Source organism: Crotalus tigris, unplaced genomic scaffold (genome assembly GCF_016545835.1).
Source record: "Crotalus tigris isolate CLP2741 ecotype Arizona unplaced genomic scaffold, ASM1654583v1 scf7180000019649.48550810456:505611, whole genome shotgun sequence".
Lineage (NCBI taxonomy): Eukaryota > Metazoa > Chordata > Lepidosauria > Squamata > Viperidae > Crotalus > Crotalus tigris.
The window spans coordinates 172,685-188,360 of record NW_024097641.1 but is presented as its reverse complement, the minus strand read 5'-3'; the positions used below and the strand labels follow the sequence as shown (position 1 = coordinate 188,360).

The window sequence follows — 15,676 nt, the reverse complement described above, 5'->3', positions numbered from 1 at the left end:
TTGGAGGTCTTCTAGTCCAGCCCCCTGCTCAAGCAGGAGAACGTATACTGTCTCAGACAGGTGACTGTCTAGTCTCTTCTTAAAAATCTCCAGTGATGGAGCATCCACGATTTCTGGGGGTAAGCTGTTCCATTGATTGATTGTCTTCAGTGTCAGGAAGTTTCTCCTTAATTTCAGGTTGCTTCTCTCTTTGATCAGTTTCCAGCCATTCTTTCTCGTCCTTCCCTCTGGTGCTCTGGTGAACAACCTGTCCCCCTCTGCCTTGTGGCAGCCCCTCAGATACTGGAAAACTGCTATCGTGTCTCCCCTATTTCTTCTTTTCTTTAGACTAGCCAAACCCAAGTCCTGCAGCCATTCTTCGTATGTTTTAGTCTCCAGGTCTTGGATCATCTCAGTTGCTCTTCTCTGAAATTTTTCTAAACTCTCAACATCTTTTTTTGTGATATGGTGACCAAAATTGGCTGCAGTATTCCAGCTGCGGTCTTAGAAAGTTTTTAGAAAGAAAGGAAGGAAGGAAGGAAGGGAGAAAGAAAGAAAGAAAGAAAGAAAGAAAGAAAGAAAGAAAGAAAGAAAGAAAGAAAGAAAGAAAGAAAGAAAGAAAGGAAGGAAGATGATTGAAGCCCAGAATTTGACTTGTGTGTCCTTCTAACCTAGGGGAAAAGAAGGAGCCGAGAGACACTGAGATATACAGTATCCTGGAAGCCAATAGGGGCTGTGAGAAATTCCCTCACCACTTGCTTTCAAGAAGTATCTATTGTGAAATTAGCCAGGGAGGGTGAGATGCCTTCCATGCTATCAACATTCAAAACAGGCCTCTAGGACTTCAAAGGCTCCTTATCTCCATTTGGCCCAGCTGACGGGATATCCAACCACAGTTCTTTTTTTTTTGTTTCTCCCAAAGTCAAAATGAAGGAACTGGAATAGATCAAGAAATAAGGAGAGTCCTTGGAAAAAACATAACATCATATGACAGGTGCAAAGGGAGGACATCACATTAGAAAAAAATGTGATCTTGCATTCTGACTTTGTTCTCCATGGAGGATAGAAGTTGGCCATAAAGAAGTCTAAATTGACAGGCCTGGGTGACGTTGTTTCACTGGGGCAGCATGCAAATGGTGATAATAAATATCAGGAGAATATTGGGAAAAATAAGGCACCATAAGCAGAGCTCTGCTCACAGCCACAATGGGAACCAGAATTTCTGGTGCTAAGCAAGGCGGTCGTTAAGTGAATCAGGCCCCATTTTACAACCTCTTTGTCATAGGTTTTAAGCAAATTGCTGCAGTTGCTAAGAAAATCCAGTTTCCCTCTTGACTTGGCTTGTCAGACGTCGGCTGGGAAAGTCCCATATGACGATCCCGTGACCCGTGACTCTTCCAAGTGCCTAAATTTTGATCATATGACGGTGATGCTGTGAGGGTTGTAAGTGTGAGAACCACCCCTTTTTAAGTGCTGTTGTAACTTTGAACGGTCGCTAAACAAAGGGTTGTAAATTGAGGATTACCTGTATATCATGCTATTGGTTTGGCATTTATTATGTCCCAGTTTACATGGGATGCATTGATTCAGACCCTTCCTTACCACTCCTAGCACACTCCTTTTTCAATCAAGGAGAATATTTGTAGCTCAGGGTTGAGATGCACGGTCCTTGGTGCTCTCTGAGCTTGCTTGTTTTCTTGCAGATGTTTCATGACCCAAACTGGTAACATCATCAGTGCTGGAAGGGAGTGAGATTTGCAAGGAGAAGGAGAAGGAGGAGAACTGTGTGGTTCTTGGTGTTCTCTGAGCTTGGTTGTTTTCTTGCAGACATTTCATTACCCAACTAGATAACATCATCAATGCTAAAAGTGAGTGGAGTTTGCAGGGAGGAGGAGGAAGGGAAGAGGAATGATGTTGATGATGGTAATAATAATAATTATAATTATAATCATAAAGTTGGAAGGAACCTTGGAGGTCATCTAGTCCAACCCCCTACTCAGGCAGGAAACCCTATACCATTTCAGACAAATGGCTGTCCATCTCTTCTTAAAAACTTCCAGTGTTGGAGGAAGAGAAGAAGGAGAAGGAGAAGGAGAAGAACTGTGTGGTTCTTGGTGTTCTCTGAGCTTGGTTGTTTTCTTGCAGACATTTCATTACCCAACTAAGTAACATCATCAGTGCTAAAAGGGAGTGGGGTTTGCAGGGAGGAGGAGGAGGAGGGGAAGGAGAAGGAGAAGGAGAAGGAGAAGGAGGAGAAGGAGAAGGAGGAGAACTGTGTGGTTCTTGGTGTTCTCTGAGCTTGGTTATTTTCTTGCAGATATTTCATTACCCAACTAGTGATAAAAGGGAGTGGGGTTTACAGGGAGGAGGAGGAGGAAGAGGAGGAGGAAGAGGAGGAGGAGGAGGAAGACTGTGGGAACCTTGGTGCTCTCTGAGCTGGGTTGTTTTCTTGCAGACGTTTCATTACCCAAACTGGGTAACATCATTAGTGCTTCTTAGGATGTTACCTAGTTTGGGTAATGAAACGTCTGCTAGAAAACAAGCAAACTCAAAGAGCACCAAGGACCCCTCACACTGTGTTTTTTTTTTTTCATGGTTATTTGCTGGGTTTTACAACTCAGAAGGGCTTCCTCTGGGGCTTAAGGCAGACCTTTGTGAAGGGGTCCTTGGGCTGGACCCGGAACACTTGAGACTTTGTGTTTTTCAGGGTGAAGTGGAGGATTTAGGTCAAGCCAATAGAGTTTCTGTTGACCCCCTTGTCTGGGTGGGCCGTTCCTGGCAACTTGAAAACACCCCCCCCTGTATGTGTGCAGATGATGGATTAGCTGCCATTATTTGCCCGAGAAGATTATAAAGAGGAGAGGAAATGTCACGGGCACAGATAAATGGCCATGTCAATATTTGGGGCCAGGGCTGGAAGAAAGGAGGAAAGCGATTCTGAATGACTTTAGATCCAATGAAAGTTGTCGTCCCCCCCCCCCTCTTTTGCAAGTTACCAATGCAGCTGTCGAGGGTCGGAATGCTGGAGGGGGCAACATGGTTGCTAAGACATCCCAAGGTGGTGGATTTGGCTTTCGTTTTTAATTCAATAAGGTTGTCGGCACTTATAGCCCCCTTTAAGCTCTCCCCAGTAAAAGAATTCCTGGGTCAGATAGTAGACTGTTGGCAAATACGGAAGTACACCCAGCACAGAGTATTTCAATAGCAATGCATTTTCCCTCTTGAACTCACGGGGTAACCTTATCCTAAGAGGCACCGCCTTTTAAGCGAGGCTTTTCATTCTCCATTGTTTCTTTTTCTTTAAGCAGCTCAGAACATTTATTTATTTTTTGTAAGAATGGGAACATTCAGCAATATATCCTTGCCCTACCAGGTGTTCCTTAGCTCACAGTGTGGCCCTCAAATCCAGCCACATCGCATTCAGTCTTCTGAATCATATCCTAATATTGAATGCTATCGCAGCCACTTTCTTGGCTGGGACTGCTCTTTCAAGATGCTTCTGTTATGACCTTCAAAAGCATATTTTAGAATATGATGCATAATTCTAACTACACTCCTCTTCCTAAAGCTTGGGCCAACTAAATCTGACTTACTTAATGGTTATCCAGCTATTCAATTTTGAAGTGGAATTTGGCTCAGGATTCCCCCACCTATCAATTTTTTGCCAAGGCCATGATAATCTAACATTGCTCCTACTTTTCTCTCCTTCCAGATGAATGGGAACCTAGGGGAGCTCTCTTTCTGGTGAATATTATGAAAATATAATGTCATAGAGGAAAACAAATTGGACTGTCCTGTTTTCAACCCAGCAAGGTCCATGTCTGGCTAGCCTCCTGTTAGGTGCGAAGAATCGGGACTACACATAGAATTAAAGGTAAGATGATTTATTGGTCATTCCTCTAGGCAACAATCTAGTGAACTAATGCACTAAATTGGGGCTAGATAAGAGTCAACGGAATTCAAGAGGGGTTGGACTTAGGTTGTTTGTGGGAACGTAATGATTCTAGGCTGATTACTCACCTGACTCCACCTCCAGGCTTTGCCTGGTCTTCTGTATATCCCTTCTTTCAAGTTATCAAGTGAGCCATTGCTGCATCTCCTCCTTCTTCTCACCCAAGAAGATCTTAGCAATAGTGTGTATTAATAGGCCTCAGATACCCTAGAGCAGGCATCTTCAAACTTGGCCCTTTTATGACTTGTGGATTTCAACTCCCAGAATTCCTCAGCCAGGCACGCTGACTGAGGAATTCTGGGAGTTGAAGTCCACAAGTCATAAAAGGCCCAGGTTTGAAGACCCCTGCCCTACAGTGATGTTAAAATTCTAAGTCAAATCTGTTGCTCCATCCCATGAAATTCCATGCAGAAAAGTAGAGGGCAGTAAGAGATGTTATTCAAATCGTGCTATGTTACCAGGACATGCAGAACCACTGAACGATGTGTAACACGGTCTGAAATGGCATAGCTTGTCCTAGGCGTAACTATATTTCCTGAGGCAGAACTGGATCCTCATAACAGGTCTCAGACAGAATGCATTGGTGGGATTGCCAAATTCCCTTTAGCACAGAAAGCACCGCAAATTACCTTGATTTTTTTTCTTTTTTCTTAGAGTTATCTCAAACCCAGCCATTCTTTCAGGCCATTAAGTTGGCAAGGTAAACTCGGATCATTGTATCCAAGCAAACAATGGCTTCGCTGTCCTCTGTGCCAAGAATGGATGAGTTAGAACATCCTCGTGAAAGCGTGCTTTCAAACAGGTTGCTAGGCAGAGGTGGACCAGGAGTTCTAGCCCCCAATTTAGGGACACACCTGTAGAAGGCCAAAGACCAGCAATCTGCTTGGATAAAGGAGACTTGACACAATTCCAGCAATGCCGAGCAAGTCATCTCAAAAAGTGGCTTAAGTTAGATCTGTTTATTCTTCTTTGAGAGACTATTATCCTTTGCCTTCTGTTTTTGCACCCTGTGAAGTTGACCTGCTCTATTAAGAGTTTTAACATTTCATATCAGAAATGAAGTTACAGCAACTTCAAGCTCTGGGCCATTGGCTTCATTGAGCAATAAAATGGCAAAACGTGACCCATACATATTGATACTCTTCTTTCTATGCGTATATCTATCGTGTTGTATTTTATTCTTTTGTTATTTGCATTATCTTGGTTTGTGTTCAATACAATACAATACAATACATTCGAATACAAAAGCAAGACAAGGAACAATGGATGGAAACTAATCAAGGAGAGAAGCAACCTAGAGCTAATGAGAAATTTCTCGACTGTTAACGATAACACCTTTCATCCCTAATGTGTTTCAGAGAATCCACAAATTTACTTTTCTTTTTCCACACATTCTGCCTTGGAATTCTAATTCCCCTTGATTTGCCCCCCAATTTATTTCTACCTTTTATCATCTTTGCAGGGCCCTTGATGCCCTCTGAGCTTGGTTGTTTTCTAGTTTTATTGCCAAACTAGCATCATCAGTGCCAGAAAGAAATGGCATTTGTGGAGAGGAAGAGGAGGAGGAGGAGGAGGAGGAGGAGGAGGAGGAGGTGGACTGTAGGGTCCTTGGTGCTCTCTGAGCTTGGTTATTTTCTTGTAGCTGTTTCATTGCCAAATTATATAACCTCATCAGTGCATCTTTCTTTGCAAGAGAAGTAAAGAAACTTGCTTTAAAGTAGAACCTATCCACCCATTTTTTGGCAACAGGTTGTTTTTATAAACATTTACTGGCATGAGATTTTATTACTTTCTTCTTTAAAAAAAAACAAAACAAAAAACAAAAATTGAATCATTCGTGACCTTTTTCCCATATGAGTCAAGCATGGCTCCTGGGTTAATCACCCAATTACGCTACATAACTTTTTTTTTTCCTTCAGGAAATGATTCAGGCCATCTCCTTCTCCATTCTCCCCCCTTTTACCCAGGCAGAAGCAAGAAAAGGGTTCATTTTTCCCTCTGACAATCTGTCCGTGGATTTCATTTTACAACCTCATCTAGCAAGCTTGAGTCATCGCTTGCATTCACTTAGGAGCAACGTGACCACATTCCAAAGTGTGCAGTGAGTGTTGGGAGAGGCACAACTGAAGAGACAAATGTCTGTGCCCAGCTGGGGGAACCAAGAAGGGAAACAGGGAGCGTTGCTACTCAACCTCAATTGTGTGTGCCAACACTATCATTTCCTCAGAAGGAAGAGGGGAAAGAGAAAGGACTAACATGGAGAGGTAATCAGAATAGAGCTGGAAGGGACTTTGGAGGTCTTCTAGTCCATCCCCCTGCTCAAGCAGGAGACCCCATACCATTTCAGACAAATGGCTGTCCAGTCTTTTCTTAAAAACCTCCAGTGATGGAACACCCACAACTTCTGGAGACAAGTCATTCCACTATTTAATTGTTCCCACTGTCAGGAAATTTCTCCTTAATTCTAGGTTGCTTCTCTCCTTGATTATTTCCATCCATTGTTTCTTGTCTTGCCTTCTGGTGTTTTGAAAAATAAGCTGACCCCTTCTTCTTTGTGGCAGCCTCTCAAATACTGGAATGCTGCTATCATCTCACCCCAAGGTCTTCCGATCTTCTCCTATCATAGTTTTCTGAAATACTGATAGCGTGGTTGGTGGTATTACCTTGGGTGTGAGAAGCTTGGTGTGCCCTCTCTGTGGAATTCCCATTGAAAAAGAAAATGGTTGGGATTTGTCATGGGACCTATGTTTTGGGTCTGCCCCAGCCATTCAAAAGCACTAGAACAGGGCTCTCCAAATTTGGCAACTTTAAAACTTAGGGACTTCAACTCCCAGATTTCCTCAGCCAGCCACGGAGCACTGGTTTCATTAGAAAAGAGTTGATACATCTTTAAATAATGCAACATCCAATTTTCCCAGCTTGGGCTTTATTTGGGCCAGTCACCAGGAGACTGTAAGTTCTAATCCTGCCTTAGGCATGAAAGCCAGCTTGATGAGTTTGGGCTAGTGAGTTCTAGTTCCTCCTTAGGAACAAAAACCAATTGGGTGACTTTTGGCCAAGCACCAGGAAAGGGTGAGTTCAATTCCCGTCTTATGCATGGAAGCTAGCTGGGTGACTTTTGGTCAATCACCAGCAGGTGGTAAGTTCTAGTCCCACTTAGCCATGAAAGCCAGTTGGATGACTTTGGGTCAATCATCAGGAGATGAGTGCTAGTCCTGTCTTAGATATTGAGTCATCTGGGTGGCTTTGGGCCAATCACTAGGAGAGGTGAGTTCTAGCCTCAACTTAGGCATGAAAGCCAGCTGGGCGACTTTCGGCCAATCCCTCTCTCTGTCAGCCCAACCCACCTCAAAGTGTTGTTGTAGTGGGGAAAAATAGGAGAAGGAAGGTCTAGGTATGTTCCCTGCCTGGAGCTATTTATAAAAATAATAATAAAAGCAGGATAAAAATACATACATGCAAATGCATAAATACACGCGCAAATACCGCCTTAGACTCCAGAGAGAAGAGTGGCATATTTCAGTCACATCTGCGAGCTGGAAGCTTCTTGATAGGGGTGGGTGTTGTCGTCGTTTTGCTTTGACAGATCTTACGAGAAAGTCCCACGCCCACTTCATTCATGCTAACTAACTGTTTACGAAGTCAGGTTATGAATGAACCAGAGCATGGTTTGGCTTGCTGATCAACTTGCAAATATGTCGCTCTCTCATCAGAGGGGAGTAGATCTTTCTCCTCTGACCCACCCCAAAATGGGGAGCAACATCGAAGATGATGGGTATTGATTGAAACCATATTCTTTGAAAGTGAAAGCTGGGAAGAGGGGGGGGGTTGGGGGAGGAGGAGAAATTGCATCCACTGTTCCTTTAAAGTCCCAGCAAAGCTTCCCCCTGTCTTTGCGATGCTTCTCTGAGTCACGGCTCTCGGCAAATGTGGCAGGAAGTGAAACCACAGCCGGTTCTGGAACAAATTTGAGGCAGCTGAATTGAGGTCTCGATAGATGTCTGTGGAGATTCTCCGTCATCCAGGTCCTGGTTGTCCCCAAGGTGCTTTTTTCAGGAGGCAACTGGATTTTCTTGCTTTTCTTTGAAGACGTCTCGCTTCTCAACCAACAAGCTCCTTCAGCTCTGGCTGGATGGGTGGGGAATGGAAGGATTTATATTATAATATAACATGTAAATGTATTTCTACTCTACTCTACTCTACTCTACTCTACTCTACTCTACTCTACTCTACTCTACTCTACTCTACTCTACTCTACTCTACTCCACTCCACTCCACTCCACTCCACTCCACTCCACTCCACTCCACTCCACTCTACTCTATATTCTAGTCTATTCTAGTCTAGTCTGTAATTTCTATTTTATTCTATTCTATTTTGTAATTTCTATCCTATCCTGTCCTGTCCTGTTCTATCCTATTCTATCCTCCCTTCCTTCTTTCCTTCCTTCCTTCCTTTCTTTCTTCTTTTTTTTCAGTCTAAATATTGCTTCTCAGTTTTTACTCTCTATTCAAAATTTTAATCAACTTTATATTAAAAAAATACAAAGGGACAGGACATCTAAGAACCTACTGCACGGTAGCTTGTGATTCATCCATGAACCATATAACAAGGTCCACCATCATTTCCATGAGTTGCTTCTCCCCTCACCCCCAGGAATTCAGACCCAGAAAGGAAGAGCAAACCACAAACCATCTTCACTTTATATGACCAATCAGTTTTTTTCAAGAGATTTGATTTTTTTTTTTTTTTTTAAATCAGCTTTGGTTTTCTCCAACTCCATCTTCTTCCTGCCAAGCTTCCTTTGTAGTTGCTTCCCCATAACCACAAGGTTGCCTTAAACTTAGACAGAGTTGTTTTCAATTGCTGGGAAAGTGAAAGTCTTTCTTCAGAATGTCAAAACCGCCTGCAAGATCAAAGACCAAAAGGTCACTGCGGTCAAACTGATGGCTTTTAGGAAGCCTATGAAAAGAGCAGGAAGGCAAGGGGTTTTCTTCTGCCCCTGGTTACAATCCTCAACTCTTTCTCAATATGCCATGCTTCCGATGTGTTGGACAGCTCCCATCATCCTCAGCCAGTTGCTATCCAACACAGTTAGTAGGGTCTAGTTAGGAAAAGCTACGCTCCTCCAATCGTTGACACTTCTTGAGCTTCATGTTCCCGGAGAAGGTCATTTTTACAATTTGAATTAATCCTTTTGAACGTGTTTGCCTATTGGTTGGCTCACTTGTCTGACATTTTTTCATTGCGAATACATGGACTGTATTTTGCTTTCTTTTCCAGGGCTGGGAGTCAAAACAGCAGACTTTGGCACAATCAGTAAGTAAAATTTCTTTTTTCATCAGGGGTTACCAATGGAGATATATTCTGATTCTACCTCACCTGATAAGGGAGCAAGCAGATCCACTCAATTTACCATCTTAGTGACTTGGGAGAATTTGAAAACCAGCTATCTAGACTTCCTTTGGTCTGCCAGCCCCAATCCCCCAAATGTATTTGGTAAGGGATCTTACAAGACAAGAGGATGAGACAGTGAGCTAAGAGAACTAGGTATGTTTAGACTAATGAATAGAACAGTACAGAATAACAGAGTTGGAAGGCACCTTGGAGGTCTTCTAGACTAACCCCCTGCAGGAAACCCTAAACCATTCCAGACAAATGCTTGTCCAGTCTCTTTTTAAAGACTTCCAGTGTTGGAGCACCCACAACTTTTGGAGGCAAGCTGTTCCATTGATTAATTGTTCTAACTGTCAGGAAATTTCTCCTTAGTTCTAGGTTGCTTCTCTCCTTGGTTAGTTTCCATCCATGGCTGCTTGTCCTGCCTTCAAGTGCTTTGGAGAATAGTACCTGAAAAGAAAGCTTAGGGGAGACAGGATCTTCCATGACTTGAAGGGCTGTCACATGGAAGAGGACATCAATTTATTCTCCATAGCACCTAGGGGTAGGACAAGAAGCAACAGGTAAAGGCTGGTCAGAAGGTGATACAACTTGGAAATAAGGAGGACAGCAACAATAGTTAATCAACTTGCCTCCAAGAGTTGTGGATGCTCCATTGCTTGAGTTTTTTTTTCAAAAAAAAAAAAGTTTGGACAATTGTTTGTATGGGATTTTATAAGGATTCCTGCCTTGGGCAGAGGGTTGGACTAGAAGACCTCCAACGTCCCTTCCAGCCCTAGGATTCTATGAGCTGCTTATCTTTCTTTTTATGTCTACGTTTTATACCCCCTCTTTTTTTTTTTTGCATGTTTTAAACTTTCCTGGGGCAGCCACTGTTTGACCCACAGTTGCACCATTCCTCTTTCCCACAGAATATTTGATACTTTGGTTTGGAAACCATGAATGAGAACTTAACATGAAAGGGAAAACAGAAGATATTGCTTTCCACCGGAATTTTTTTTTTCCTTTTCTCCTCCTCCAGATCATTCCTCTTCATTCATTCTCTTAATTTCACTTGTCATTTCATGCAAAAGTTGGATTTAAGTTGGGCATATCAGCGTAAGTTGAACGTTAAGCGTCCCTTCTGCTTCCTTGTAGTGCCTTGATGATTCATAAAGAATCTCAGAAGCTAAAAATAATGGGAAAAGTCTTATTTGGTAAAAAGCGAAGATGCAACCAGGACTAGGAGTCAGTTTTAATATTAATAAGATTTCAGTCTTTTTGAGCCAAGTCCTGGGCACAAAATTTGAATTTGCCACGTATGTTATATTCGCATTATGTGACTGACTAGCGCCAATCATTTGTTGAAATTGGGGAGAAAGGAGAAGTCCATGGACAATTATCTGTATGAGTTGGCAGGGCAGAGAAGGGATACTAAGTCCTCCCAGCAACTTCTAGGGAATCTCTCCTCCAAGAATCTGATGGTTGACTGGTTTCTCTCCAGAATCTGTTTCCCTCATCTTCAGACCAACGTCTGCTCACATGTCGCATTTCATAGTCAACATTTATCACAATCTAAATCAGTGGTTCTCAACCTTTTTAATGCCACGACCCTCAACTGGTTGTAAGTCGAGGACTACTCAACCAGTCGTAAGTTGAGGACTACTCAACTGGTGCAGAACCGTTTGCAGAATGGGACTTTTGGCGGGCTCAGCAGGGCAGAGACAGCCTGGACAATTCTTATTGGCTTTGGAAAGCCAATAGAATTAGACTCTATTCAAGAGAGTCTATTCTATTGGCTTTCAAAAGCCAATAGAATAAAAGGGAGTAGCACAGCTAAGGAAAAGGGGGAAAAAAATGGCGGACTGCGTTGTTTGGCGACCCCCGTGAAATGGTCGTTCGACCCCAAACGGGGTCCCGACCCACAGGTTGAGAACCACTGATCTAAATGGAGAAGGTTTGAAAGTTGTACTGAACATTTTCAGACTGTTCCCTATTTCGTGTGTGGGAGGCTCCCTGACCATTCAGAAGAATGTTGTTTCCTTCCTCTTACTTGCTTCTTCCAGCAGGAAAGAGACAAAGCTTTTGCTATGATACCGCACAGGCTCTTCTTTAAGGCTAAAGACTATGAAGGCCTCTTGCATAGTAGAAAGACAGATTTTCCATTAGGAAACTCTTCAGAGCAGGAACTATAGAAGATGACACAGAAAGAGAAAGGTTTAGGATCTAGGACAGAATTCCAAGCCAAAAGAAGTTCAATCCAAGCCATGTCAACCGAAGATAGAAATACAACTGTAAGGAGAATAGTTTCCTTCCTGGGAAAGATTTTTTTCTGCTTCCGCTGGCGTACTAAACACGGCTTCTCGGAAGTTGAGGAAGTCCCCGGAGAGGAATCGTGGACAGCTGAGGACATCCAAAGAATGAGCTTTCTAGGAATTGGTGACTAAGGGACAGCCATGTTTCCAGGAGATGTGTCTCCATCAGATTCTCAGCAGGGAGGGAAAGAATTCTTCAGCAACTTTAAGAAAAGGATCCCCATTCTTCTCAGGGACATTTGACCACAACAATTTTCAGTTCTGAATCCAGGCTTATATCTGCTGGAAATTATCTAGATTTGGGAGGAAGAAACATTGTGATAAAATGTCAGGGACTTCTTAGCAAGGCTGGTCATTCCCTGAGGTGGGCAGATTTTCAAAAAGCAGCAAAACTGTCCCTTGATGCATTCCTTTGGCCTTTCAAAGACACGACTTGGAATGAAGATACCTGTGAACCTCTTGTGAGCATGCTCAGTGTTTCGGTGGGCTTTGCGGTCTAATTTGAGTGGGGTGCCCTTCTCTGACCTCTTGCAGGTGATGCTTTGCTCCCCCACCCTCCGACGAACTGGTAAGAGATTTTCAACCCCAAAGACATTATGCAAAGTTTGCTGGTCCCAGATGATGGTGGGAAGCAAAACAGGCTCCGTGGAATCCTGTTAACTTGACTTTTGGGGTTGCGGCATGATTAGAAAGCCTCCTGCTTTAAACGAAGTTGTAATCCAATGAGCTTGAACGTCGAACACCTTTGGGAAGCAGGGCAGAGTTTTCTGGGGGAAGGTGGGTCCATTTATTTCTCGAGCCGATTCTTTGCCGCGCGCACATACCCTGCAGCACACAAATTTATAGTGCCACCTTCCTCCTTGACTGCAAGGATAAATTAAGAATTCCTGACACACAATATTGCTCCAAAGACGAAGGGGGAGAAAAGCTGAAAGGAAGAAAAGGAACTTGGTGTGTGACTGAGCACTGAAAGAAAATGTAAATTTCAGTCCCAGACTTACTTATTAAAAGAGAGAAAAGAATGGAACTCAAAAACCCAACTGTTTATTCTTCTCTTAGCCCAGGCATGGCTATCTCTGAAGGGGTTGGACAAAGAGAGGAGAGATTTGTCCCCAATGTCCATCGCTCGAGGTAGGGATGTGGGTTCCAACCTCTTTGATTTTTTTTTTTTTACAGTAAAAGCACCCCCTCCTCATCTCAAAGGCCAACGTGACACCGTACAAAAGAAAAGGAAAAACCAGTTGCTTTTTTTTGTCTTTTATTAACAGCAGCGTATTATGTCTCCAGCTGCTCTGGGCTGGGGCAAGAAAATTGGTTTTGCATTGGGGAAAATGCTGCGGAGAGAGAAGGAATGATTGAGCAGTGGGCTGGCAACCCCAGCCAGACGATGCAGAGTCCCATCAAAAGGCGACAGACAGAAAGCCAGACGTTTAAGGATGCTTTTATAAAAAAAAATTTACATTCATGACATGCAAAATGTGATTCCCTTATGAAGATTGCCATATAGAGATAGATGATAAATAGACAGACAGACAGACAGAGACACATAGGTATTACATAGATATATGTATCCCAGTGTTTTGCATTCAAGAGATGCAAAACATGATCCCTTATGAAGATTGCCATATAATTTGGAATATCTAGCTATCTGTCTGCCTGCCTGTCTATCTTTCTGTCTGTCTATCGATCAGTCAATCAGATCATCTATCTATCTATCTATCTATCTATCTATCTATCTATCTATCTATCTATCTATCTATCTATCTATCTATCTATCTATCTATCGAGAGACTGACAGAGACAGACAGATACATATGTTTGTATATTACATGCTTATATATATCTATTCCAATTTTGCATTCAAGAGTTGTAAAACATAACATTGCCATATAATTTGGACTATATCTATATATCTGTCTGTCTCTCTCTCTCTCTCTTTATCTATCTATCACCATCCAGCCACACACACAAACACACACGTACATATTACATACATACATGTTTCTATTCCAAATGAAAGCAACATATTAAAACATTTGGTTCCTTTCCTTCCTGTTCCCCCGTTTGAAAAAAACGGCCCAGTTCTTTTCTGAACATCTCTCTTCTCCCTCTCTCTCTCTTTCTCTCTTTCTCTTTCTCTCTCCTTCCCTCCCTCCTTCTCTCTCAACTTGCTAAATTTGAAAGATGATACAGATAACATTTTGCTTTGCCCATTGACGCATTAAAAACCAGGATTACTGCAAAGCATTGGTGTTCCTGTGCCGCAGCAGAGCGTGATCAGAATGCAAGATGGAATTCTGTATCAGCGAACGAGGCAAAGACATGGTGCTGGCATCCCGACTTTCTGCAAGTCTCCTTAGCAACTTGTCTGACATCTTTTTAAAAATGTTGGCAAGGGCAGAGGGGGCCATGTCCATGTGTGCATGTCTGTGTGTGTGTCTCTGTGTGTGTGTGTGTGAGTCTGTGTGCGCGCACATCCCTAAGGCCATCCCCCAAATTTCGCACGCAATAAAACATGCCTTTTCATTAAAAAAAAAATAGTTTATTTTCCACTGAATCTTTGTGTCCTGGGGTCCAATGAGGGGAATTAATTAGTTGGGGGGGGGCAGAGGTGTTTCTCCCCACACCCCTTTGGAAATGTGGGAGGTGAGGAACTCAGGACTTTTTCATGCAGAGAAACCTCTAGAGAACTGGGGTTTTTCCCAGTTTCTTTCCAATTTGGAACAGAGATTCCCCACCTATTTCCCCCCCTCTTTTTTTTTTTCACTTCCCCTCTTTGAGGTGCTGAAACACCAGCGAAAGCCTGTTGTTTGTTAAACAATTTGGAAGGCGTTTGCTTGCAGGGTTTTTCCTTTAATTATTATTTTTAGACGAGAACTAGTAAAACAAAAGAAAGAGAGCTCCGGTCCCTGAATTTTTTTTCTTCCTGTCCCTCCCCCAAAACCTTCCCGTGGGGTTCCCCCCCCTTTCTACCCCTCCCACAGTTTTTTTTTTTTTTTAACTTGACAACTGAAGAATAAACTCCTTTGGGAGGAGTGGCGATGAAGGTACGTTGCATTTGGGGGGGGTGTAAGAGAAAGAAGAAAGGAAATTAATATGGCTGGGTGGGTGGGTGGGTGGGGGTGTCAAAAATCGGAATTTGGAATAGGAAATTGGAGATTGTTAGTTGCCTTGGAATAACTCAAGGGAGAGAGTTCTGTTTGGTGAGAAGCCTGGTGAAATTGTGGCTGGAAAAGGATGAACTCCAAAAGGGCTGTGGGCCACAGGGAGAGCGAATAGGAGGGAGATTAATATATGTATGTATGTATATATATATAGATAGATAGATAGATATTATATATATATATATATTATATATATATGAATTTCTTTTTGTTTTTCCCTTTTTCTTTTTTAAAAATTCCATTTTGCTTTTTCGGAAAGACTTGAAATTGGCTGCCATTCAAACAGATGTTCCTTGTCTTTGCAAAGTTAAGTAGGGCTTTGTATTGGAGCAAAAAATTATACATATATTTCACCAGGCTTCTGCACCAAACAGAAACTGTCTCCCTTGAGTTATTCCAAGGCAACTAACAATCTCAGATTTCCTATTCCAAATTCCGATTTTGACACCCCCATATATATAATTTTTTATTTTTTGCTCCAATACTAAGCCCTATGATAGATAGATAGATAGATAGATAGATAGATAGATAGATAGATAGATAGATAGATATACATGTGCAACAGAGTTTTTGGAAAGGTGGGTGAAGGCTACAGATGTGTGTTGAGAGAGAGAGAGAGAGAGAGAGAGAGAGAGAGAGAGAGAGAGAGAGAGAGAGAGAGAGAGAGAGAGAGAAGGTTTTGTCTGGGTCCGTCTGTGATTCCACATCAGAATCAATTTTGTCTGAAAAGCTACTCTTTGGGTTACTTTCGTGTCTCGACAAAACAGGGAGGAAAATAATCTGACCTCTTCCACTTCAAGGTGGTGCTTTTGTGTGTGTGCATTGATATCTTTGTGTGCATCTATGTGTGTGTGTGTGTGCACGCGTGTGTGCATGTGCACGCGCATATACA

At 42.6% G+C, this 15,676-nt stretch overlaps 1 long non-coding RNA gene across 2 annotated transcripts in view; it reads left to right on the top strand.

Moving 5' to 3' along the window:
- LOC120317439 overlaps nt 1–13,299 on the top strand; it is a 74,896-nt gene extending 61,597 nt beyond the window's left edge. For both annotated transcript variants that reach the window (XR_005559233.1, XR_005559232.1), the window contains 3 exons: nt 3,692–3,853; nt 9,213–9,248; nt 12,155–13,299. This is a non-coding gene — a long non-coding RNA (uncharacterized LOC120317439). The remainder of the gene's footprint in view (nt 1–3,691; nt 3,854–9,212; nt 9,249–12,154) is intronic.
- Nucleotides 13,300–15,676: the final 2,377 nt, after the last annotated feature.